At 38.8% G+C, this 25011-nt stretch overlaps 2 long non-coding RNA genes across 2 annotated transcripts; both read left to right on the top strand.

Annotated features, from left to right (window-relative positions):
• The first annotated feature begins 7107 nt into the window (after nucleotides 1-7107).
• On the top strand, nucleotides 7108-10317 carry LOC139744516 (uncharacterized). Its single transcript, XR_011711835.1, has 4 exons — nucleotides 7108-7273; nucleotides 7887-7982; nucleotides 8733-8846; nucleotides 9893-10317. It is a non-coding gene; the product is annotated as an uncharacterized lncRNA (long non-coding RNA).
• A 6722-nt stretch (nucleotides 10318-17039) lies between these two features.
• Nucleotides 17040-21197, top strand: LOC139744514 (uncharacterized). The gene is made up of 4 exons (XR_011711833.1): nucleotides 17040-17227; nucleotides 18371-18466; nucleotides 19135-19244; nucleotides 20757-21197. It is a non-coding gene; the product is annotated as an uncharacterized lncRNA (long non-coding RNA).
• Nucleotides 21198-25011: the final 3814 nt, after the last annotated feature.

The raw sequence follows: 25011 nt of genomic DNA, 5'->3' as shown, positions 1-25011 counted from the left end.
AAATATCAAATTTAGTATACAAGGCATCACACATTTCACAGCTTTTAAAATGCTATTTAAAGGGGAAATCCAATCTAAATATAAATTAGTCTGATAAGAAAGAGTAAAATATAACGAGTTCAACTGCATACATTTATCGAAATCGGATGTAAAGTAAGGAAGTTATGACATTTTGAAGTTTCGCTATCTTTGGGGGAAACAGTTCTTGAACAGTCAATATGAATAATATTATGCAAATGGGAAAGTAAGCCTGTCATTCCCTCACAACTTACCATATAGTTTGAAAATGAAATTGTGGAATTTTTGATTTAAAACGCAATTATGCCCGAGGCTCAAATCCTCGTATATCTGACTGATCACTATTCTGAAGTTATTCAACCAGGAATAACATCATGTTTCAGATGTCAATGACAGAAACAATGAATTGCGTCATTTTTTTTTTACAAGATCATTGGGAAATCGTGAGGGTATGACATGATTGGCTCACTCATTTGCATAATTACTCATATCCACCGTACAAGAGCTGTTTTGCAGAAATTAACAAAACTTCAACATGTCATAATTTCCAATTTCCAATTTTTCATCCGATTTCAGTCAAATTTTTACCATTGCACTCATAAGATTTTTTTTTTTTTTAAATCAGACTAACTTATATTTGGACTGAATTTCCTCTTTAAAGCGCCTTTCCGTGGAAGGGGAATCACTCCCTCGTTCCGTCGTCGCTTCGCGTGTCCGCCCCAGACGGACAAACTGCAAACTTCTCACGCCCAGCTGCTCTCGAGTTGCTTTGGTATTTTTTGTACCACCTTGGTGGGGGAGGGGGAGGGGGTTCCAGAAGCTCATAACTGCATATTTTAGATCCCAGCTTTTAATTTCATCTTTGGAATATCTTCTCCATTCCAGATGTGTTTGAGAGATTAGAAGGAAATGTCCAAAGTAGCTGGTCGTCAGAATGGCGTTGACCTGCCGTAGATGGGGTAATGGCAGATGGATTAGAGGAGTAGAACTTTCCTGAATCTCCTTCCGAGGGTTCAGTAGACTATCTGAGAACGGGCATTGTTACGCTGAAGGTATTGCTTAACTACTTGTTGAATATTATTTGGTAGTGCTTCCGACGTGTAATTGACATACAAAGATATATGGTGATCGTACCTTTCTTTCGTGTCTGTTTTATAGGCTCTTGTTTGGTATTGGAATCCTGAGACAATACTGCTGATTTACTATTTTTGTCCGGAAGACCAGTCCAGGTAACGACACGTATCCGCATTTTTTAGGGAGAATTGTTGATAATTATTACCTTCTTCAGTCTCCACAACCTCAAAGTTTGGGATGATGATGATGGACCCTTTTCGTGAGCCTCCTGTATACACCAAACGTCTGATGGAGTGGATGCTGTGAAGAATCAGACACTATACCATCTTAGTCCCTGATGGAACATTATCAATAAGCCAGTTCGGGGTTAGCTCATGTACAGATGGGTACAAATGACCTTTCTTCTTTCTCAGTTGATTATTCACTCCACTAGTCTTCAAGCAACAGAATGCATTAGCTTGCCCGACGTAACAATTTATGGAATTCATCAGTCATGTTCAAACAAAGGATGATGAACTCGCATAGACTATATATAGGTGAGCAGAATGATCCATCAATTGGCACTTTGGAAAGCATCCATTTCATTATATTACATTGAATGTAATGACAATCATTTTCTATTAATATTGCCAAATACCACTTTTGCTGTCTGGTGGATGTGATGGCAAGCACCACTTACAATGATTACTTGAAATAATCATTACATCACAGATGCTTATCTCAGTGAATTTAAAAACCAACATGCTCTCCTGGTACAAATTACGTTTTCTACTCATGCTCAAAGTGGAACCTCGAACTGGCTTATTCGAACCTCATCGTCTCAAGACCGTCGATTGCCCCATCTACGGCGAGTCAACGCAAGTCTGACAAAGCTTGCAGAGGCAGAAAACAGGCAGTAGGCGAGATACTAATGAAGGCAATGTCAAATCAAACTCAGATTGTGAACTAATGGGAAATTCACCCCCGGAATATTAACTAATCACGTGAGCATCGTTTTTCCTCAATTTAAGTATTTCAGAGATGAGGGATTTGACCCCCGCCCGTTTTAAACAGCTTCTCCTGTGCGCAATATTGTAGAGTGATATCAAATGCTATTGCTGTAATCGTTGTGATTAACATCCTAGATGAATTTACCACCTGCGAAATAGACTTATTATTTCCGCTCATTTTTTTTTTGGACAAAACACATACAGCTACAAAAACTAACACGTCTGCACACTCACACGCATGGACGAAGATTACACAGTCTGCAAAGTGCATCGTTTCCCCAAACTGGCCGTGGGCAAAAATTCTATCATACATGGCATTATTAAAGGGATGGAATAGTTTCAATAGAGATGGGGCTTGAGGTTTCCAACGTGTATTTTTTTTATGATGATTTTTTTTTTTAAAGGTATGAGATACCTCTTGAACTTTGAAAGAGCAATTCTAAGATGAGTTCAAAGTTTATTTGATGAAAAGTTGGTTTGAAATGGCTGAGATATCAGAAACAAAGCGATCATAACAAAGGGACATTAATTATGACCTTATATTATTTTTCTATTCCATTGCTTCAGTTGTTTTCCTTTGTTTTTAGATATCTCCTGTATTTCAAAAACAATTTTCATCCGTAATGAACTTTGAATTTCTGTTAAAATCATTGTATACTTTTAAACATTACAGAAAGGGGTTTCTAAGTATCTTGCAAAACGTTAATAGCTTATCTCAACCAAAACTATATCATCCCTTGAACACGCTTTACGGCCTCAAAGCGGTGATTACTGCGCTGGTACGCCGTTTTCAGAAACATAAAGTAGAATATTACAGTGTTTGAGAGTCAGTGACTACGGAAATTGAAACCACCAGACGTCTAGAAATTCTCATTTTTCTTATTTGCAGAAAGATAAAGATTTGCAAAATATTTTGAAGTTAAAACCGTCAAAAGGATGATATCATACAAACAAGCAAAAAAAAAAACAACAACAAAAAAACACACACACACACATTAGAAAAGTAGATGTAAACTTTTTATCGAGTAATTGCAATGTAATCAAATAATCATGATCGTTAACAAGGATAGGAGTGTATAGATGCTAGATCACTGACTGAAATCGTAATTTTATAATGTTTTGTGTAAAAATTCCTAGAAGATTATGAGATACTGCACTTGTTGACTGTCCTACATCGTTGACACTAACACTACTGTTTCATGAAAACATTTTGTACAGTGGGTGATATCGATGCCAATGATTATTATATGTAACGTCTTCTATTCTATGATCAAACTTACAATAGTTAACTTTCTGAATCACATTGTTATCAGTGAAGCGTGAAATGGAGTTGCGATTTAATCTAAAGTATCAGCAGCCTTTCTACCCTCTAATTTCTGGTGAAAAAGAAAAAGATTTCCTCCATGAAAACATTATTTTCTTAATCTACTGAATGATGTTCGAAAGATTATAGGGCCACGTTTCAAACATTACACATTCATGCTAGACCAATTAGCTGTTTGCACAAAGTACAATCATCACAGTTCAGTTTAAGTTCACGACAGCTGAACAGTTGGATAGCTGATGTCGTTTGAGGAAATGATTATTATCCTCTCTTTAGTAATGTATAACACACATTACTAGGTTAGGCAAACAACCAAAGCACCACGTTTCAAACTTTAGACATTCGTGGTCTAATGTTTGCACCAGACCCAACATGCGTTCAGTTACTTCAGTTTACATACTACAGTGCCAACTGCAAAGAACACCGCTCAGCACGCTCCATGCACTTTGTACTAGTAAACAATGCAAGGGGCGGAGCGCAGAGTCCACGTGGATACACTACTACTAGCATTACGTACGTGGGAGAAAAAAAGAAAAACAATCTTGCGCTTGGCACGTCGACTGGGTGGCTTATGAATATGCATTTTCCCCACCTTGACGAACCGTGCGCTTCTCATCGTGGGCGGAGAGATCTGACTAGTCTACTACTCAGACCGCAAAGTGTTCAAAGAGTGAAAAGACCAGTATCTCTTGTAAGAGATTATCCCAACAAGATGCAAGTCGGAAAATAGCAATGATGTGTACAGGCAGTGACCAACTTTTTGACTTTCAGAGAGGAAACTAGAAGCACACTCAAGTTGGTGTTTGAACACTGGTTGTTTTGAATTTTATGATTTGACCAAGGTACTCGACACCTGAGAGCGAGTGCATTTCTCTATATAGTTTATTGTAAAAATCAGGGGAAATTTGTAAATCTAAACAAAAAAAAAAAGATAAAGCTCATCATAGTGGGTTATTTGAGATGAATCCAAGACAACTTTAATGTAATAAAGTTGATTATTTACATGACACGAATTTTCCTCTTATGAAATTAATTTCTCTTTCTCTTACACGCACACTGTCATGTATAATGTATATAATTATTATCTATATAATGTCCTGGCTAGAGCCCATGTTTCTGTATGGTTCTCCTAGTGCATCAATGATTATAGTATACGGTGTTACAAAAACATTTCCCACTTTTTATCCTGAATAGTTCAAAAACTAAACATCAGTAAACGCTGACATTGATATGGGCAATAGCTGAATAATGTACAATTTTGTTGGAGGCAATTTTAAAATGAAAGCATGATTCAGTTTCATTTAATCAAACCTTGATTTTTTTAGTTAGTTTTCAAATTTTTACTCTATTTTCAACCCTCTGTACAAAACTTTAACTTTGCACAGAAGTCCATTGGTGTGTATGGGAGTGTGTAGTTGACACCCAGACAATGATCCTGGACAATGACCAGGATTTGAATCCTCCATTATTCATGAGGAATTCCACTTTTACAGCTAGTCTTGATTCATTCTGAAATGCGGTCTATATGCAAACACATGGAAACCCGTGCTTACTTTCTTTTTTTTTTTCAAGTGCATGCATTTCACCTTCTGCCATGAATTCAGACTAGCAGTGCCCAGGGCAATCCATCATGACTGCTACGTAAAGCATTCATGTGCCTTGAAGCAGAGCTCTGAACAGGTGGTATGTCCATTGTTCGGGGTCATTATAAGTACACACTCGAATACACATCATCAGTCCTTGTGTAAAGTTCAAGTTTTGTACAGAGGGTTGAAATTTGACCAAAATCTGGAACTTAACTTTGAAATTAATCGTAGATTTCATGAAAAATATAGGTTTTCATATTCAAATCACCTCCAACTAAATTGTACATTATTCAGCTATTTCTCATATCAATGACAGTTTTCTCTGATATCTATAGTTTTCGAACTACTTGCATCAAAAGTGGGAAATGTGTTTTTTGTAACACCTATAAATAGGTAGTACTAGTACCAATTATTTTTACCACATGGCGATCCTTGGTTGAGAATGTTATGTCTGTTTAAACAGATGGTGTAGTTAGAGAAAAAGCCAATATGGCAAAAACACCTTGTTCTCAGTCTCCATTAATTCCGTTCTTCTTTGCCAAAGCGTCTTCCTGTGACTTTGACAACTAAACAAACGAGCTCTTCCTGCTCTGCTTTGTTAAATTGACCAGGGAGGTGAACTGAGTTGACCGCCAGACATCATTTTTCCAGACCACCTATGATAGCACGAGCAATTCGAGTAGAGACACTGTATACAGGTGTGGTAATACCATAATAAAAGTACCACTCATCAGTGAATAGGTGAAAAACCTCTGCCCCATCCTACCCCTCCCTCCCTCCACCGATCTCTTCAGAAGCACTCTGCTATACAAGCTGGGGGAGGGGGTTGTCACACCCTCGATTACTTGATGCTGAGACATTATATTATAAAAAATTATAATCTTTTTCAGTGGAAAATATAATATCAAACTCTTGCTTTTGTTTCGTGCTTAGGGAATGATTTTAACCGAAATTTTTCTAAAACACAATCTCTATACAAAACTCTACTAGGAAAAAAATTTAATGGTCCAGCTTATATTCTGCTGGGTTTTATGAGGAAATGATGTATTACATCATTATGCTTTCTATGGTACATTATAAAAGGTATCATGTAATTCAGGTTCGGACAAATATAGGGCCTACCTACTACACGATACCATCACTATACGGAATATGTTTCGTTGCGCAAAATGATTATGATGAGAAGAATGTAGTTTTTTTCCCCTCAGCATTAGAACAATAGATACATGTTCTGGAGGAAGTTTGCAACTCAGTGGGATATAGTCGCTGGGAGACAATGGTAGCTACAAAACGATCCATATAATACTGTCGCTTAAAATCACATTCCAAAACGCTTTTCTTTTTCTTTTTTAATCATTAGCATAATTTTATATCTGGAGGACCTGACTGTTTTTATAAGTATGCCTATATTAGTTGGTATGACAGTCAACAGTTACAAAGTGGGCAAGTGGGCAAGAGAGTATATAATTATCATAAGAGAGACGAGTCTGTCGTTGTCAATGGAATAACACTCACGTGTTAAACAGTCTGCGTGTAGGTCCTAGTATCAATTAATAAGAGCGGTACATCACTGTCTAGTTCATAGACTATTGGAGCTTTCGTCACACGACGGGAAGACAGCAAGTATGCGGAAGCAATCATCTGTGACAGTCCTTGCACTCGACGGTCCCCCGTCCCCATATCTAAGCCAGTTTCGCTTTCCTGTGTGGACGAAGACGTTGCAATAGGATCGCTGATTGGCTGAATGGCTGAATGGCTCAAGTCAACCCAGCATGGGGACCGAGCGCTATTTTGGCCGAGTACCGTTTTCGTTTTCTCCAGGACGGAGCGTTTCTCGGATTTGATCATGCGCAGAAGCAAATTTTGCACACGGGACGCTCAACTACCGGCTGCGTCGCTCACACGGTACACACATTGACATGTACCGTGCCGTGCGAGTTGAGAGTCGTGCCGTCGAGTATTTCTAGAATCATCTGGTTTGCACACGAGCCAAATTCAAGTGCCTTTGTGACGGCTTTACAGGTGATGTATGTACCGAGTGCAATTCTCAGCGAAAAACCCTATAAAAGCACCACATACGAACCATGATCACTATTCATCGAGAGGTAGTACTCCGAGTCAGGCAAACCGCAGCCATACTTCTACCACCACGACAAATCTTCGAAGGCGACGATATCACCTGGAGGAAAAAGCTCCCAAGAAGCAAACCTACAGACCTCTGAAGTAGACCTCAAAATTCTTCACCATGCCTAACTCAACATGTACGTGCTGCAGCTGCAAGGGTAAGTTTTCTTTCTTTGCATAACCTCTCCGAAATTCATTAAATAATTCGTTAAATAATTTTCATATTTAATTGCTCTTGCTTTAGCGTACAGGACGCTTGAAAATTGTAGGAATGTAAATAAAAGTAAACTTATACCATCAGCTTATGCGCTAGAAAGTTAAACTACATGACTCTACACTTATTGTTTTTTTTTTTTCATTTTGTTGTCGCTCGAGGGCTACAATGTATGTTACAAGAGCAACGCATTCATATCACTTACGCATTTAGAAGTGTAATGTCCTTTGTATTTTAGTACTAGGTTGTAACCTTAAAGATAAATGAGGACCCAGCTATTTTTGTCAGAATAGCGCGACTTGGTACAAGGTACAGTAGGTAATTACAAGTGAATGACGCCGCGAATTCCGGGATGTGTAAACGCTCATGGTTATGTTTATTCATGAGGGGAGGAGTTTGAGCGTGGGAAGAAAATCACAGGACAATAACATCAATCACTTACCGGTACATGGCCCAAGCGTATTGAACAGCTAGGTAGACCTTCTGTAGTATAATGCTGGCGCGTTTACCCTGACGCATTATTTTGATCTTTCTTTATTCCATCTATTTATTTGCAGAGGGAAGCAAGAACTGTGCTGGTTGCCAAGGAAAATCTTGTTGTGAGACTGGCAGTTGCTGTACTAGTGGACAATGTGCGTGTGGAACGTGCACAAGTAAGTTGGCATCAAGCTTTTCTACCACCTTAGAACTTACATTACAATGAATTTACTACGCTGATCTGTGGCGATTGATATGTATAATTGGCCCTCACATCCATAAAGGACGTTCGTCATTTATGATAGAGCTGCTATTCTTTTCTTTTTTATTCACATAAATTGCTTTAAAAAGACATGAGGTATTATGAAATGTTCGGGGTTTTTTTTTGTTGTTGTTCATAATCAATGTTATCATTGTGTGCTTTGATTCATATAAATCAATTTAAAAAGACACCAGGTATTTTGAAATGTTCGGTGTTTTGTTGTTGTTGTTCATATGTTATCATTGTGTGCATCATGTCGCAATTGAGCACTGTTGTAAACGCCATTTATGTCTATTTGTTGACACACTTCCTAGACGTGCATTTGAGAATGATAGACAAAAGACGTGGTTACACTTTTAATTTGTTTTGTGCTCATATTCTTGTGTGAATTCGTGGCAATGCTTTATAACACTTCTGAACTGCCAGAAGTCGAGCTTATATAACTCATCACCAGATGTTTTCATGGAGTTGGAGAAGAAATCGTTCAACGCATCAGTGTAAGGCAGCTTGGAAGAAATCTTATGTCTTATCTGACGTGGAGTTAAGGGAAAAGTTGAGAAATGATATTGTGTATGAAGACTGAATACCCTTTTGCTGCTCTACACAATGATGAGTTGTCACAAGCAATCTTACTAATACCGCCCCACTCCCCTTCCCCCTTCAGACTCTGCATGCACCTGTTGTGACTGTGGCCCAAACTGCAAATGTCCTTCTGGAAGCTGTAACTGTTAGATCATGTCCACGGTAACATGGCGGCCAGAGGAGGATTGTGAGCCAGGTATGGGACTGAAGCATTCAGTCACAGATAAAAAATCTTTCTTTTTATTTTGTACTCGCTGTCTTTTACATTATTTGAGTATCATTGATGCCCATTGGGAATACTTTAGAAAAGTCACCCCCCTTTTTTTGTGAACGAAGATATTTGTATTGTACCTGACTTGCTGTGGAAGCAAAACCCACGAAGAATCTTACAGTGAGCTCTGTGATTTTAGGACCTTGTAAGGTTAACTTTAGTTGGGAATTGGGGGGGGGGGGGGGGAGGGAGAGAGAGACTGGCCCCAAGAGACATAATTACATTTTACAGGCAAATTCAGATTCTCAAGGGCGTAGACGGGCCAGATTTCAACAGTGTAAACGAGCAATGAAGATCAAGTGCTGAAATTATTAACATGGTTATGAGCGTGTAACATGACTGTGATTTGCAGAGGTTAAAGGATTGAAAAACACGGGATTTTTTTTTTGTCTTTTTGACTTCGGTTTGGAGAATCAATATACACTAATTAGAAAAATAGAGCTTGCACTCTAGTATCAAACACATATTAAAGGGATGTATAGTATTGATTGGGGAGATGGAAATAAGAGGAATTCATAGTTTATTTAATGAAACTGGGTTTGACTGAAATATTCAACTTGAGAGGTCCTTTTAAGGTGAGACCCACATTTTTTAGACATGCATCTGTACAGGCCTGGCCTATTTATTTGACAACTTTCATTGACAGATATTCTTCATTCAGTGAGAGACATTCATTGTTCCTTCATGTGACACCCAAAATTGGAAAAAAAAGTGCAATTTGTCATTGTGGTCTTTAAAGTTCATGTATACCGAGTACCAGTGGAAAGAGGAAGAGTTTTTTTCCCTCGCAACAAAAACTGTTTACTCTGAGTAGCTAACAGTTATGAAATAGTAACCCTTTGAAGTTATATTACTTTTTTTTAAATTAAAGTATGAACTGTAATGCTGTTGAATAGTCCATTACTTTATGCATTTTCGACAAAGATATACACGTGTACTTATGTCTTCTTCCTTTTCTTTATTATGTGCAGATATCCATCAGCGGACCTCCTGAGCAGTCTGGTCAAGTTCATCTTCAATGAAAATGGCAGCCAGCTTTGAAATAACCTGACCGCCAGTTATCTTGTAAAAAAATTGTTGTATAATAGTCATGTGAATAATGTATAAAATATTTTGTATGAAATGTATGAACGGTAAACTATTTTTTATTCATATCTAAACTAAAAACAAAAAAAAAAATGTGGTTTGGAGAGAATACGCTCAAGGATTGGAAATTTGGAGCTTTCGAGAAAATAACTGTGCAACCTCTACTTTTGCTATTAAAAAAAAAGTCATTTGAACAAGTTGCGATGAACCGCACTTCTATTTGAATTCTAATTGGGCCATTATAAGGTTACAAGACACTTTGTTTCTGATAATTCACTCTTGTGAACACACTTGTGAATATGTAAAGAAATAAAACAACCCAAACAAAAAACAATGCAGATATTGGTCTGAATAATATTTTCTAATGTGTGTATTTTAAGGATTTACTTGGTATGATAGCTGTAATGAAAGAGTAGTACCAGCACGGGTTTCAATGTATATGTATTAGATGTATACATATATATTTATGTACATGTATATATATGTATTATATGTATGCATATATATTTATATCTGTGTGTGTGTGTGTGTGTGTGTTTGTGCGTGCGTGCTGAAGTAGGCGCAGAGTATTAGTGTATAATCGACAGATATGCGGACGCTCCAGGATAGAAGCAACATAGACAAAGATGCGAGCCTGGCTACTTTCAAAATGCGTCGTGGATATAAGATTTTATCTATGTGTGAAATATATATATATATATATATATATATATATATATATAAAACATATATTATATGATATGATACATATAGGCCTACATAATGAGATATAAGAAAAGATATAACGGTGCATAGCTTTGAAATCATTGTTCCTCTTACTCCTATACTTTGCGTGAGTGTATCTCTGAAGTTGTTTTCGGGTCACTTCAAAGGGCAATGTTTTGTCCGATGGTGACTCATTCGTAAATGCAAAGCTGTGTTGAGACAAACTGAATAGGTGAAACTGTGAAATTACTGCGCGACTATAATCTGCATTCACCTTGCTATGATGGTTATGATAGTGTAGATGTAATATATACATTGTATACCGTGTTCCCAGACCTACGAAGTCTTCCACACGTTAAAGGACAAGTTCACCTTCATAAACATAAGGATTGAGAGAATGTAGCAATATTAGTAGAAAACATCATTGAAAGTTTGAGGAAAATCAGACAATCCGTTCAAAAGTTATGAATTTTTGAAGTTTTTGTGCAGTAACCACTGGATGAGAAGACTACTGCAGTGTATGAAAAACTTAGATGTCACATGCGTACAACAATATAAGGAAAATATAAAGAGAATTTCACAAAATTCCATCTTTTGAAAAAAGTACACATTCCCCTGACTCGTTACCGACAAAATGTTATGGGTAATATTATTCCCCCTGCCTTTTGAAAGAGGCAAGTCAAGTGCTCTTTTATTATGCGAAAAAAGTGAAATATTTTGAATTTTCTTTTACATTTTCTTTATATTGTTGTACGCATATGACTCACAAGCTGTAGTAGTCTTCTCATCCAGCGGTTCCAACACAAAAATTTTAAAAATTCATAACGTTTGCATCGATTGTCCAATTTTCCTCAAACTTTCACTGATGTGTTCTACTAATATTGTTGCATTTTCTAAATCCTTATTATGAAGGTGAACTTGTCCTTTAAAGATGTCAGATTCACGCTTAAGGGATCTGCTTCATGCTCACACAGATAACCAGCCTCTTTTCACTCCTCACAGTGAGGAACCAAACACACACACAAACACACACACACACACACACACACACACACACACACAAAGAAAGCCCTTGATTTCATGTCACCTATAAGCCACAGTTTGAGCATGTAGTCGGCCAGTAGCTTCAATGTTTGAGGCATGATTTGTTTTTATCACACTAGGCGTTTCACATCAGCCCGATGTTTGGAAATAGCGCGCTAATTTCTGACTTGGGAAATTAAAAAATATCTCGAGCTTGGATTTTTATCTTGCTGATGTGAAAACGCCTATTAACGCGCTGATTGTATCGCTCTGATCGAGAAAATTTCTCGACTCCAACTCGAGGATAGTAGCGCGCTATGTGAAAACGACCCGAGAAATTAGCGCGATGCATCCCATTATGTCTAGCGTGTGTGACCCGATCGATCGAGGCAAACTGCACACAAATCACGAGGAATTTTTAAGAGGGCACATACATTACTTATGCCGTTTGCACATACTCACCTGTCGAATTAGCTCGACAAAAATTCGGGCTGATTCTCTTCGGGCTGATGTGAATAAGAAATGAAATAGCGTGCTAACTCGCCATTAGGCGTTTTCACATCAGCCCGATAAAAATCCAAGCTCGAGATATTTTTTAATTTCCCAAGTCAGAAAATAGCGCGCTATTTCGAAACATCGGGCTGATGTGAAAACGCCTGATCGCGAAAAATATCTCGAGCTTGGATTTTTGTCGGGCTGATGTGAAAACGCTTACTAAGAAAAAAACTATTGAATTCAATACACCCCATCACACTTTTCGCAGTTTTAAAATGCTTTTATCACAAAGCCAAAATATTGAATAAAATCTTTGTGTACCAGCTTTGTACGGGGGTGGGGGTGATTCCAGAAGCCCATAACTGCATATTTTAGATCCCAGCTTGCCATCTTTGAAATAATGTCTCCATTCCAGACGTGTTTTAGAGATTAGAAGCAAAATTCCAGAATATCTGGTTTCTGTAAGCGTCGTCAGACTGACGTTGGCTTGCCGTAGATGGGGTAATGGCAGACGGATAAGTGATAGGAATAACCTGACTCCTGACTCTCTCCTGACGAGGGTTTGCCGGACCCGGCGCGGCGGTCATAGAATTGGCATTTTCTTGAAGATTATTTGGCAGTGCTTCATAATGTGTAATTGACATAAAGTATGGTGATCATGGCTTTCTTCCGTTTCTGTTTTGAAAGGTCCTGTTTGATATTGGAACTCTCATACAATAAGCCAGTTCGTAGTTCTACATTGCGCATGAGCAGAAAAAGGTCGTTTGTACCAAAACGCATGAGAGTTTTTAAATTCACGGAGATAAGCATCTGTCATATAATGATTATTTATGCAATCATTGTACATGATACTTGCCATTACATCCACCTGACTGCAAACTTGGTATTTGGCAATACGAATATTAACATGTTTTAATGCATTCAATACAAAACAGAGAAATGGATGTTTCCCCTGAAGGTTGTTTGACGAAACTGGTCACCTGGTGTCGCTATGCGAGATCATTTTTTTTTTTTGACATGAATTCCATAAATTGTTACGCCAGGCAAACTTACCGGTACGCATTATGTTGCTTTGAATATGAGAGAAGCGCATAGCCAACTAAAAATATAGAAAGGTCATTTACGAACTGGCTTATTACTGTTGATTTATAGTTTATTTTGTCCGAAAGACCAGTCCGAAAGACGCGTATCCACGTCTTACTGAGGAGGACTTTTGAAATCATCTTCCTCAGTCTCAATCTCTTCTGAGTCTGTCAGTGAGAATGGATCCTTTCCACGAGCCTCCAGTATACAACAAGCGCATAATGAAGTGGGTGGTGTGAAGAATAGAGCATTATCCTCTCGGATCTCAAGACTGCCAATTGCGCCATCTACGGCGAATCAACGCCACTCTGACATGGCCCGCAGCTGCAGTTGCAAAAACCATTCAGTAGGCGAATACTCGTATTAAAATCAAACTCACATTGTGAACTATAAAGGAACTCCGCTTCTAATACGGGTTTACAAATCAGATGAACTTCTTCTACTCCTATATTCCAAGTGGCCCAGAGATGCCTAGAGCGGTTAAAAGACATTTGCTCCTACCGGTCTCATTTCCTCTGAGGACCTAGGGTCAGGGTTAAGGTTGTGATAGGGTTTTAGGTTTAGTTTGATGTGAGGATTAGGATTAGGGTAAAGGTTGTGTTTGTGGGTAGAATAACATTTGGCTTAGCGTACAGATATTTCATGGAAGCCATTGTCGGAGCAAATGTCGTGGAACCTTTTAGAGGAAATACCCCCTCCCCTCAAGTTTAAGGCAGCTTTTTGTGTCCGCAGTGCTTTGTGACTGACAACGGAGATTAATGCTTTGCCATCACGTGCTAAAATTTGTGTTTGCTTACTTTTATGTTTGGCACACCACACATACATTGTAACTACACGTCTGACCCCTCGCCCGTTAATGCAGCACTTCATGTGCCCCATTCTGTCGAGTGATGTTATTTTGTTGTAATCTCTGTGACCGACATTGGAGATGGACTTTTGTACCAAGTGCAAAGTAAATATTGGTATCCCGTGATTTGTGTGTGTGTGAGTGTGTGAGTGTGTGTGTGTGTGTGTGTGTGTGTGTGTGTGTGGTTTTTTTTTTTAGGGGGGTTGTTGTTTTTGGCACACCACACACAGCTGACACGTCTCTGCACACGTAAAGATCGACGAAGATCGCACAGTCTGCAAAATGCATTGTTTCCAAGAACTGGCCGTGTGAAAAGAGAGAAAGAAAAGAAAATACCGCACACAGCATTATTTCACACGTTTAGGGACTCTAAACGCTACCGGTGTGCTTGCTATTTTCGGGCGCAAAACGTTTAGCCCCGTAAGCAGACGAGAGATTTCCGTTTCCGTTAACCAAACTGAGATCAAATTAAAGGAATCAATGTATACAGTGACTATCAGTAATCGAAACCGGTAAAACATGCAGATAGATACAGGTTTGCAAAATGTTGTGAAGTTGACGGTATGTTAAAAAAGGTAAACCATACCAAAAAGGAAACACAATAATAATAACAAAATTACAAAAATAGAAGTGTATAAACTATCATTATTTTTTATCTAGTCATCATAGAAACCTCATACAAGGCAAGAATGCAGTTGTTAAGCTATCGATAGAAATCGCTAAACTATGGATAGAAATCGTTTTTCATTGTTTTTATAACATTTTGTGTACATAATTATATTCATAGGAGATGATGACATAATAAAGTTGTTGGCTGCCCAATCGTTAACGTTAACGTTAGTGTAGTTAACGACACTAGTGTCATTATTCTCCCTTTGGTACTGTGTACTAGGGTCGGCAAACGACCATAGCTCCACGTTTCAAACTTTACACATCACGTAGTCTAATGTTTGCACCAGGCTCAATATCACAAGTTCATTACTTCAATTTGCACTAGTGCTTATTGCAAAGAGCCTCACAGCATGCTACATTATTAGTAAACAATGCAAGGGGCGGAGCGCAGAGCTCGTGTGGATACAAACGTGTATGTGGGGGGGGGGGGATAGTCCTACGCTTGGCACTGCGCGACTGAAGTGGCTTATAAATATGCATTTTCCCCACAGGTCCTTGAACCGTTCGGATGGAGCGATCTGAACATGGACCTACTACACATATGAACGGAGGTTTTTCTTTGATCCGACCTGCATCACTGCCTCCTGATTATGCGCACCTTGATGAGTACATTCAGTTATTTGGACAACGACGATTATGTAATCGTTCATCGTCACTGACAAAGGAACCGTTTCCCTCATTTGGGTTTTATTTCGCTGAGGTGCAAGACTTTTTAGACCTAACTGCCTTTGGAAAATAGACAATGATGAGAATAAGCAAACCTCAAATCATGACAAAATTTCGTGTCACAAAATCAGTAATTACTGAAGTGGACGCTTGTGGACGCGCATGTAACGTTGCTTAATGGTAAGACATACATGTCGTCTACCATTACTGTCCATGTTTACTCTGAAACAATGTCCAAAAAATGGAAAAAAAAAATCGATTACAAATTACAACCAACCTGCCGAAATACTTGCATTCTCTCGTAATATACGTACATTTTGCAAATGAACTTTAACCAAGCGATGATTTCCCAATGTATACTACAACTGCACATACATCTTTTTTGATTCAAGAGAGTTACTATCTTCTGCGCATGTTATAGTTTTTAGGGATCTCAAAGCGCCATCTTGTTTTTACTCCAGGCTGGCTGTCAGTGATGCACAATGAGATCAAAGCATCTTTAAAATGTCATTGTGACGCCTTTCACAGAAACAGGTGTTTGAATTAATAAACGAGCGATGAATGTCCATAATCTGAACAGCTGGCTGTTCAGACTGCAGAGTGTTACTTGTAAGAGTGAAAAGACACGATTGTCATAACCAGCGAGCGATTATTCTAAAAAATGCAACTCGAAAAATAGTAATGGTATGTACAGAGACAAGCTAATTGATTTTCAGAGTTGCCGAACTGGAACAAAATTCTAACTTGATGATTGAACACCAGTTGTTTATCATTTTATTATTTATAAAGGAACTTGACCCCTGAAAACGGGAATACTTTTCTAGTTCCTGGGAAAAAATAATGAGGAAATGAGGCGAAATCTGTAAATCTCAGAAATTAATCAAACTAATTATAATACGTCGTTTCCAATAGAATGCAAGACACGCGCAAACTGATGAAAGAACAGTAATATTTATGCATAACTTGCATGTTTTAGATACTAATGTGACTAACATGCAAATTATGCTCGGTCTCGGAGAGCGTGCATTCCAATGTCTTTTGTTTATCATATTAGTACTTTATAGATTGGCAAATGAGGTCACAACCAGAATCTTGGTTTGGAAGGTTTTTTTTTTGTGGGGGTATCCAAGTATTCTAAAGAAAAATAGAAGTAATGAAAATATATGAATTGTGTCTAGTTATTCACTTCACCTTTGAACATTTAAGCGGGACAAGTCTGTCAAGTGTTAAACAGTCTGCGTATAAAAATGGCATAGGTCCTGATATCATCAATAACCCATGGAAATACTGCATTCTGCAGTCCATTGCTGCATGACCGGTGTACGAGGCAAGGGCGGCACATCATCGGCTAGCTCGTAGACTGCAAGGCTAGCTCTTTTACCGTGCCGTGCGAATTTAATAAGAGTCGTGCCGCCGTCACTAAATTATTTTTTGCAATCACCTCGCTTGCACACGAGCCAAAGTCAAGTGCCGTTGTAATGGCTGGTGTACTGAGTGCAATTATCACCTTATAAATTCACCACATATCCACCATGTTCACTATTCACCCAAGACTCCGAGTGAGGCAAACGGCCACCATACTGATACGAAGACGACAATATCTACGAAGACGACGCAGAAAACTACGAGGAGGAAAAAGCTCCCAAGAAGCCTACCGACAGACCACTGAAGTAAACGTCCAAATTCTTCACCATGCCTAACGCAAACTGTACGTGCTGCAGCTGCAAGGGTAAGTTTTCTTTTCTTTTGCATAACCAGTGTCCGAAATTTATTCTAGACCCACTGAGTATTAAATCTGTGAGGCTGCGTTCACATAGAAGTATACTATTCGGGTATTCGGGCTCGTTTTTCGAGGGCATGCGAATAGCTTGAATCGAACGATAGGATTTCCTCACACCTGTTCACATAAGAGGGCACTATTCGAAAGTACCGAATAGCTGCGAATAGTATAGCAAAGTGGGAATCGAGCTTGTTCGATTTTCTTGCTGCGTATACCGTCTCTCGTTTATGAAATAATGACACTTTTGGTCTGGATTTGCCCTTTAGCAAAAATAAGCATGTAGACTGACATTCTGATGCAGTTTAGAAATTGTTAATAAGATTTGCTGGGATGTATGAGGAAGAAATCCTCACTGCATGGGATGGTGAGTTGACGGGGCAGGTGATGGTGTATTCGTGCCCGAATACCGAATACCGAATAGCGAATAGCGAATACCAAATACTTCTATGTGAACGCAGCCTGAAGGACAACATTTAAATGCTCTTTGGTGTGCGGCTCGGCTCAAAGTTGTAGAAAATGTAAATTATGAGAGACGTGCAGCCCTTCACCGACTGTACGAACCTATACACATTGTATGCCATGATATAGACTAGAACATACTATAGGCCAGTACGCTGCACGTACACAAATTGCGTTTTCATTCCCTTGTAGTCGCTCTAATATCGGGGAGACAATTCTGGACTATTGACCATATAACGCAATCACGGCCTTAGAATCTTAGTGAAATGTATTAATGGGTTTTTTTTTTTTGTCACAAGAATGCTTTAGATTTTAATCTAAAATGAGGATCGACCCATCTAGATTTACAGTGTAATTTGTTCGTCAGCACGTACACCAACGTATAGTGAATAACGCCGCGAATTCCGGGGATAGTTGTGCAAACGCACGTGGTTATGTTTATTCATGTTATTATTGAGTAGCTTCATGGTTTATTCATGAGGGGAGGAGTCTAAGGAAGAACTTGACCGGGAAAATAACGATACATCACGTACAAGTGCATTGTTTTGAAAAGAATGGTAGACAGTATTATGTTTTGAGAGCTTCACAGAGGCAATATTTTGATCTTTCTTGATTCCATCCGTTTATTTATAGAGGGAAGCAAGAACTGCGCTGGTTGCCAAGGAAAAGCTTGCTGCGAGACTGGCAGTTGCTGTACTAGTGGAAAGTGTGGCTGTGGAGCATGTTCAGGTAAGTTGGCATCAAGCTTTTCTACCAACTAGGCCTTGCATGATTATCTATTACATTTACTTCCATGATGTGTGCCAATTAATGGTATAAACGCAACCTTCATAAAGGATGGCTGCCATTAATGATAGATCTAAAGTAGATTATTTTTGTCTTTTGTGATATTTTATGTATAAGCAAGACCCGAGGTACATTACTGAAGTGTTCCATATTTTGTTCGCATCTTATTGTGCATTGCGTCGCAGTGGTACACTGCTGAAACTCCATGTACAAGTTTATTTGTTAACATACTGCCTAGATGTGCATTTGAAAATGATAGACCATAGAAATGATTGTATGTGTGCTTTGCTTTGTGTTTTGTGTTCTTATTATGTAAATTCAATGCTTATTGACACTTGTGAACTGATGAGAGTTGAGCTTATGGATATTTCCTTTCTAAATCGTTACCAGATACGATTTTTTCATATAGTTGCAGGGAAGAAATCGTGCTACATCACGTACAGTGTACGGGAGCATAGAAGACAATCTTTGTCTTATCTGAAATGAGAGTGAAAGAAAATTTGAGAAAAATTGTGTTCGAAGACAGAAAAGAAGCCTTGTGTTGCTCTAAAGCCAGTGATGAATTTTAACAAGCAAACTTACTAATACCGCCCTCCCCCTTTCCCCTCCAGACTCTGCCTGCAAGTGCTGTGACTGTGGCCCAGACTGCAAATGTCCTGCTGGAAGCTGCACGTGTTAGGCCGTGTCCTCGGTAACATGGCGGAGGAGGATTGTGAACCAGGTATGGGACTGAAGCATTGAATTACAGAATGCAAACATCTTTCTTTTTATTTTCTATTTGCTATTTCACGTGTAGTTGATGCCCACTAGGAATATTTTGGAAAAGTTTTCCTTTTTTTTTCATAAAAAGAAGATATTTGTATATGAAGAGTTTGTTCGAAAAACCGAAAAGTCCATTTTTGCAGATTTTGGAAGTACGATCTCTGTCATAAAGTACAAAATAATACTTTTTAAATAATATATTGGTCACTACGTATAAAGCTATATTTTTGAAGTTATGATCAAAAGAAGCAAAAATTTTCTTATTATTCTCTTTATTTTTCCTGACCTTTAATCGCAAATATCTCCATTTGGCAAATATGAACTTATCGGTTTTTGCCAACAAACTCTTCATATATCCTGACTTGCCAGCCCATGAAGAATCGTGCCGTGAGAAGTGTGTGTGCTCCGTGATTGGAGAACCCTAAGGTAAAATTGGTTATAGGAATTCGGGGGGTGACTGACCTCAGAGACAGAGATTATTACATTTTACATACAAATTCAGATTTTTGATGGTGCAGGCAGTCCCAATTTAAACAGTGTAAATGGGCTATGAAGATTACTTGGGCAGAAAAGGACGGATATTATGAGCAGAATTTGTAGATTGACAAACACTTCGATTTTTGTCCTGCCTTTATCTTCTATTTTGAGAACCCATTCATTTTGGTATAACAAACTGGTGATATCGTTTTGTTCCAGTGTTCCACGTCTTGTAAGTTTGGCTTTTTAGTGGAATACTGTTTTCCATCGTTATGATTATTCACTATTTTTTTTTGCCATGACAATGTGCATTGTTTCTTTTTTATGATATCATTTGTGCATATACTGCTGTGTCTGGAAAAAAAAACCACTGCCCTTATCAGACGAATGAAAGACAAATCGACAACTTGTACCGCTTTGAATCATGTTCTTTTTTTCTTTTTTGATGATGGAAATAAATAAACTATTGAATTGAATTGAAAAATTGAAACCTAGAGCTTTCACGACCTGATACTAGTAAAACACACATGAAACACTTTTCTGACCATTATCAGGGATGTATAGTGGTATGTTTTAAAATTAGATACGAGGTTCATGCATTGTCAGTGAAATATATGAGAAAGATTGCACAGCAATATCCTACATGCTCAGTGCTCAGCTTCCATGCTATATGAACAACTGACAAGCAAAATTAATTCAGTTTCATTTCGCGAGACACATAGATTTTGCGCATTCTTTTTTATAGACAGTTATTACTAAATTGGAATGATTGATTATTCCTATATGTTTCTCCCGATTAGTCGAAGAAGATTTCCTGGACTCTACATGCAGTGTGTGTGAAATTTGACACGGTCCCGTCTGTGTGAAATTAAGCTACTTTTCCTTCTTATAATGCGGCAGCCGCTAAACTTATGGTACATAACCTTATCTGTGCATTTTTAACAAAGATATTACGCTTTTGTCTTCTTCCTTTTTCTTTATCTAATATGTGCAGATATCCATTGAACCTCCCGAGCAGTCTGGTCAAGCTTATCGCCCAAGACTATGGCCGCCGGCATTGGAGATGACCTGAACACCAGTTATCTCAGACAAGATTTTTGTTGTATCATAGTCATGTGAATAATGTAATATTATTTTGTATGTTTCAACAGTAAACTATTTTTTTTTATACGTAAACCAAAAACAAAACAAAAAATAGTGGTTAGAAAGAATAATATGCTCAAGGATTTCGACTTTGGAGCTTTCGAGAAAATGACCGTGTAGTCTAATTTTGTTATAAAAAATTGATTTCAGCAAGTGGTGAACTGCACTGTTATCGGGATTATAGATGGGGTCATTATAATATTAAAAGATACTTCGTTTCTGACGACTCGCTTTTCTGTTTTCTGTAATCATTTTTAAACACAGTTTCGAATAAAATAACCCAAGCACAAGACAATGCAGAAATTGGTCTGAATGATATTTTGTAATGTGTGTAATAAGGATTTACTTAGTACGATAGCTGCTATGGAAAGCACAGCACTGGTTGTATGTGTGTGTGTTTGTGTGTATGTGTGTGTGTGTGTGTGTGTGTGTGTGTGTGTTTGTATTTGTATTACATGACTGTCTGTCAGTAAATAATAAAAAAAAGGTGATGTGGATGGTGTAGGTTTATTGCGACAAGGTAAAGAGTTGTTGAGAGACTCTGCCCAACGTGATACGAGTAAAGTCAAGTTCATGTTAGTGAGTTTGTGTGCGTGCGTGTGTGTTGAGGCAGGTGCAGAATGGGAGTGTAATCAGCAAAAAAAAACAGACGGTTCAGGTCAGGCGTAAACATGCTAAACTTAGACATGAATTAGATCTTAGCTGCTTACAAAATGTATACAAATGCTTACAAAATGGTACGTCCCATGCTTGAAAGGGAAAAAAACGATGAACAAGTTGAAAAACTTGTCTTCACAGGGAATCTATTCAGACCCGGGTCTTTGGCATATGACGGCTTATACTCGTGAGTGTGTGTGTGTGTGTGTGTGTGTGTGTGTGTGTCCTCGAGACTGTTATTTTCTGGTCACTTCAAAGCGCAATGTTTTTCGTCCACCCCCCTCCCCGTCCCCAATGTGGACGTCTCATTCGCAAATGTAAAGTTGTGTTGAGACAAACTATTCATAGGCGATCCTTTTAATTACTGCGCGATTGTTATCTGCACTCGTCTTTCTATGGCTGCGTTTATCAACTTTCCCCAGTTTAAACGACTTTCGAAAGCCCTTTCGATAGCCCTTTCGATAGCCCTTTCCATAGCCCTTTCGAAAGCCCTTTCCATAGCCCTTTCGAAAGCCCTGTCCACTCCCTGTACTATTAATGTGCCGCTTGTTTTCGTCGGCTGCGTTTATCAACTTTCGATAGCCCTTTGGATAGCCCTTTCCATAGCCCTTTCGAGAGCCCTTTCCAAAGCCCTGACTGCCTGTACTATTAATGTGCCGCTTGTTTTCTAAGAAGGGACGGCGAAAAGCTATTACCATCATAAAGACATATCTTCCTTTGAGAGTGACGAGTCATGATACAATGGCACATGAATCAATTGTCTTCCTATCTGTGAGGCAGCTCCAGTTTAGCACATACTTCAAATATTTCTGAGTGTCAGCATGAGACATGGGATCAAAGGGAATGAGACTGTTGTTACTCTATTTCTCAAACCTTGTTGGTGAAAGAAACACCTCCTCGTTCCAGGCATATGCGTGCATTACACACAGCTGTATGTATACACCTGTGTACACGTACTCGTGTGCACTTTACGTGGCGCGCGTCTTTTCACAAATTGGAAACGCATGGTTGCGTGACCGCAGTAGGGCGACCTAAAGGGCTTTCAAAACAGCTTTGCGTTTATCAACTTCGAAAGGCGTTTACAAACAGGTTTCTGATAACCTGTTTAGGAAACCTGTTTGGATCGTCACAAATTTCGGGCTTTCGAAAAAGCTTTCCTAAAGGGCTTTCAAAACAGCTTTGCGTTTATCAACTCGTGAAAATCCCTTGAAAGCTGTTTGGATAACCTGTTTCTGCCGAGAAAGGAGAGTTGATAAACGCACCCTTTCGTAAAAGGCTTTCCTAAAGGGCTATCAAAACAGCGTTGCGTTTATCAACTCGTAAAAATTCCTTGAAAGCTGTTTGGATAACCTGTTTCTGCCGAGAAAAGGAGTTGATAAACGCACCCTTTGATGATTGTAATCGTGTATATGCAATGATATACATTGTACTGTGTTCCCAGACCTACCAAGTCTTCCATCACACCTAAGATGCTCGACACTCACCTCATGGGACTGTATCACGCTCACACAGATAAAAAGCTTCTTTTCACTTCACACATTAAGAAAACAGTTTTTTTTTTGTAATGATTCTTTATTCGAATTTCTTTCAATTTCATATCACAGAACCAGAAACGTTTACAAAAAGAAGAACAAAACATTAAACAAAGCCAAACTGCATTATACACAAACAATGTACAGCATAACGTCAATCTTACACTATATGCAATAACACAAACACTGTGCAAACTAATGCCAAACTTATATTGTTACTCTTTTAACCAAGGAAACAAAATCTGCTTTTCGTTTTTTGAAACACATATTCTCGCAAAAAGCCCGCAAAACGGGGACATAACAGATAATATTGCTTCTCAAAAGAAAAAAAAAAATCGAGGCTATTTGCGAGAAAACACACGAGATAAACTGTGACACACACACTCACACACACACACACCCACATACATACACTAACAAAAACTGGTTTCCCTACCACCTAAAAAGTCACAGTTTAAGGCATGATCTATTTTCATCAGAATAATCCAAAATATTAGATTTAGCATGCATCGCATCGCACATTTTACAATCTTAATTAAAATGCTAAAGCTCCTTACCATGGAAGGGAAGGGGGATATCCACCGATCCCCATGCTGTTATTCTTCTGTCACTCCTTTTTTCCATCGTGCGATATTTTTACCAAAATGCGACAAGGGCGCAATATTTCAGATGGCAATGATCACGAGACTATACCACGACGCCAGTGGACGACAGTGGTCCACTGAGATGTCAGTGCCTTGGCCCTATCGCAATCCTCGGATGTCACGCCCTCATACGGCTTGTCGCGTACACTGCTCCGAGTTTGTACTAGTTAACCATAATGTAAACAGAGTCCAAAAGCTAGACTACGTCGGGTTGGGGTGCGGGAGATGGGGGGGGGGGGGGGCACTGCTCTCTTACTTTGACATCCCAGTTTGACAGCTTTATGTTCCAACTTTTCATGGGGGGGGGGGAGGGAGTGCAGATGCTCATAACTGCACATTAGATCCAAGATGTTGATTTCTCTATATTTATGAAATATTTCTCTATGAAATCATTTCACATGATTCCCATATATGGTTCAGAGAGATTAGAAGCGAATGTTCAGGTTTCATGGGAGCTTTACTTCGCTGACTAGCTGCCTTCTATATGGCTTTAACGGGTAAATATGATCCCCCATAGACGTCGGTTAAAATAAAAAAAGAAAAAGAAAAACAATCTTTGAAATTGCTGGGAGAAATGAGATGTTTCATGTTCACTAACCTGGATAAGTCAGATACACCCTTTCATCCATCAAATTTCCAAGGCAGGTTCATCGGCCCAAACTCTGTCCAAGGTCCGCAAAGCCAGACTACGAGATCTTTTCCCTCAAAAAGTCACCTGTTTTCTGTACAGGCACCCAATGAAATATTATAGTCCCTTCAAATTTCATGAGAAAAGCTTTCATTTTCCAACCAATGAAGTTTCTAGAGGAATTCATACTCAATACATCCAGCTATTCATTTTTTTTTCTTTTGCCAAACGGCATTATTGAATTGTTAATAATTTTTTCTTCATTTATTTTCGTATCTTTGGTACGAATTTGTGAAGGGGTCTGGGACATTCTATTGCATTTACCGGTGTGAGCCCTATAAGCTTCTTCAGACTGGCGTTGCCTTTCCGTAGAGGGGCCATCCCACTAGACCGACACCCACGAGTCATACAGCTCACGAGTTTGACAGGTCCATGGGTCATATAACTCACGAGTCATACAGCCCATGAGTTCGACACTGGGTAAAAACAGCCCACGGGTTCGATAGATACAACACGGGGCTTAATGTGTCGGTCTCGTGGGCCATGTTAGCTTAAGTGTTGAACTAATGGGCTGTATGACTCGTGAGCTGTATAACCCATGGGCTGTATGACTTGTGAGCTGTATATATTTATAGGTGTGAGCCC

This window comes from Diadema antillarum, unplaced genomic scaffold, assembly GCF_040938485.1.
Source record: "Diadema antillarum isolate AM-2024a unplaced genomic scaffold, OU_Dant_1.0 seq00001186_RagTag, whole genome shotgun sequence".
Taxonomy (NCBI): Eukaryota; Metazoa; Echinodermata; class Echinoidea; order Diadematoida; family Diadematidae; genus Diadema; species Diadema antillarum.
The sequence above is the reverse complement of the archived record's forward strand: the minus strand, read 5'-3'. Positions and strand labels throughout refer to the sequence as shown.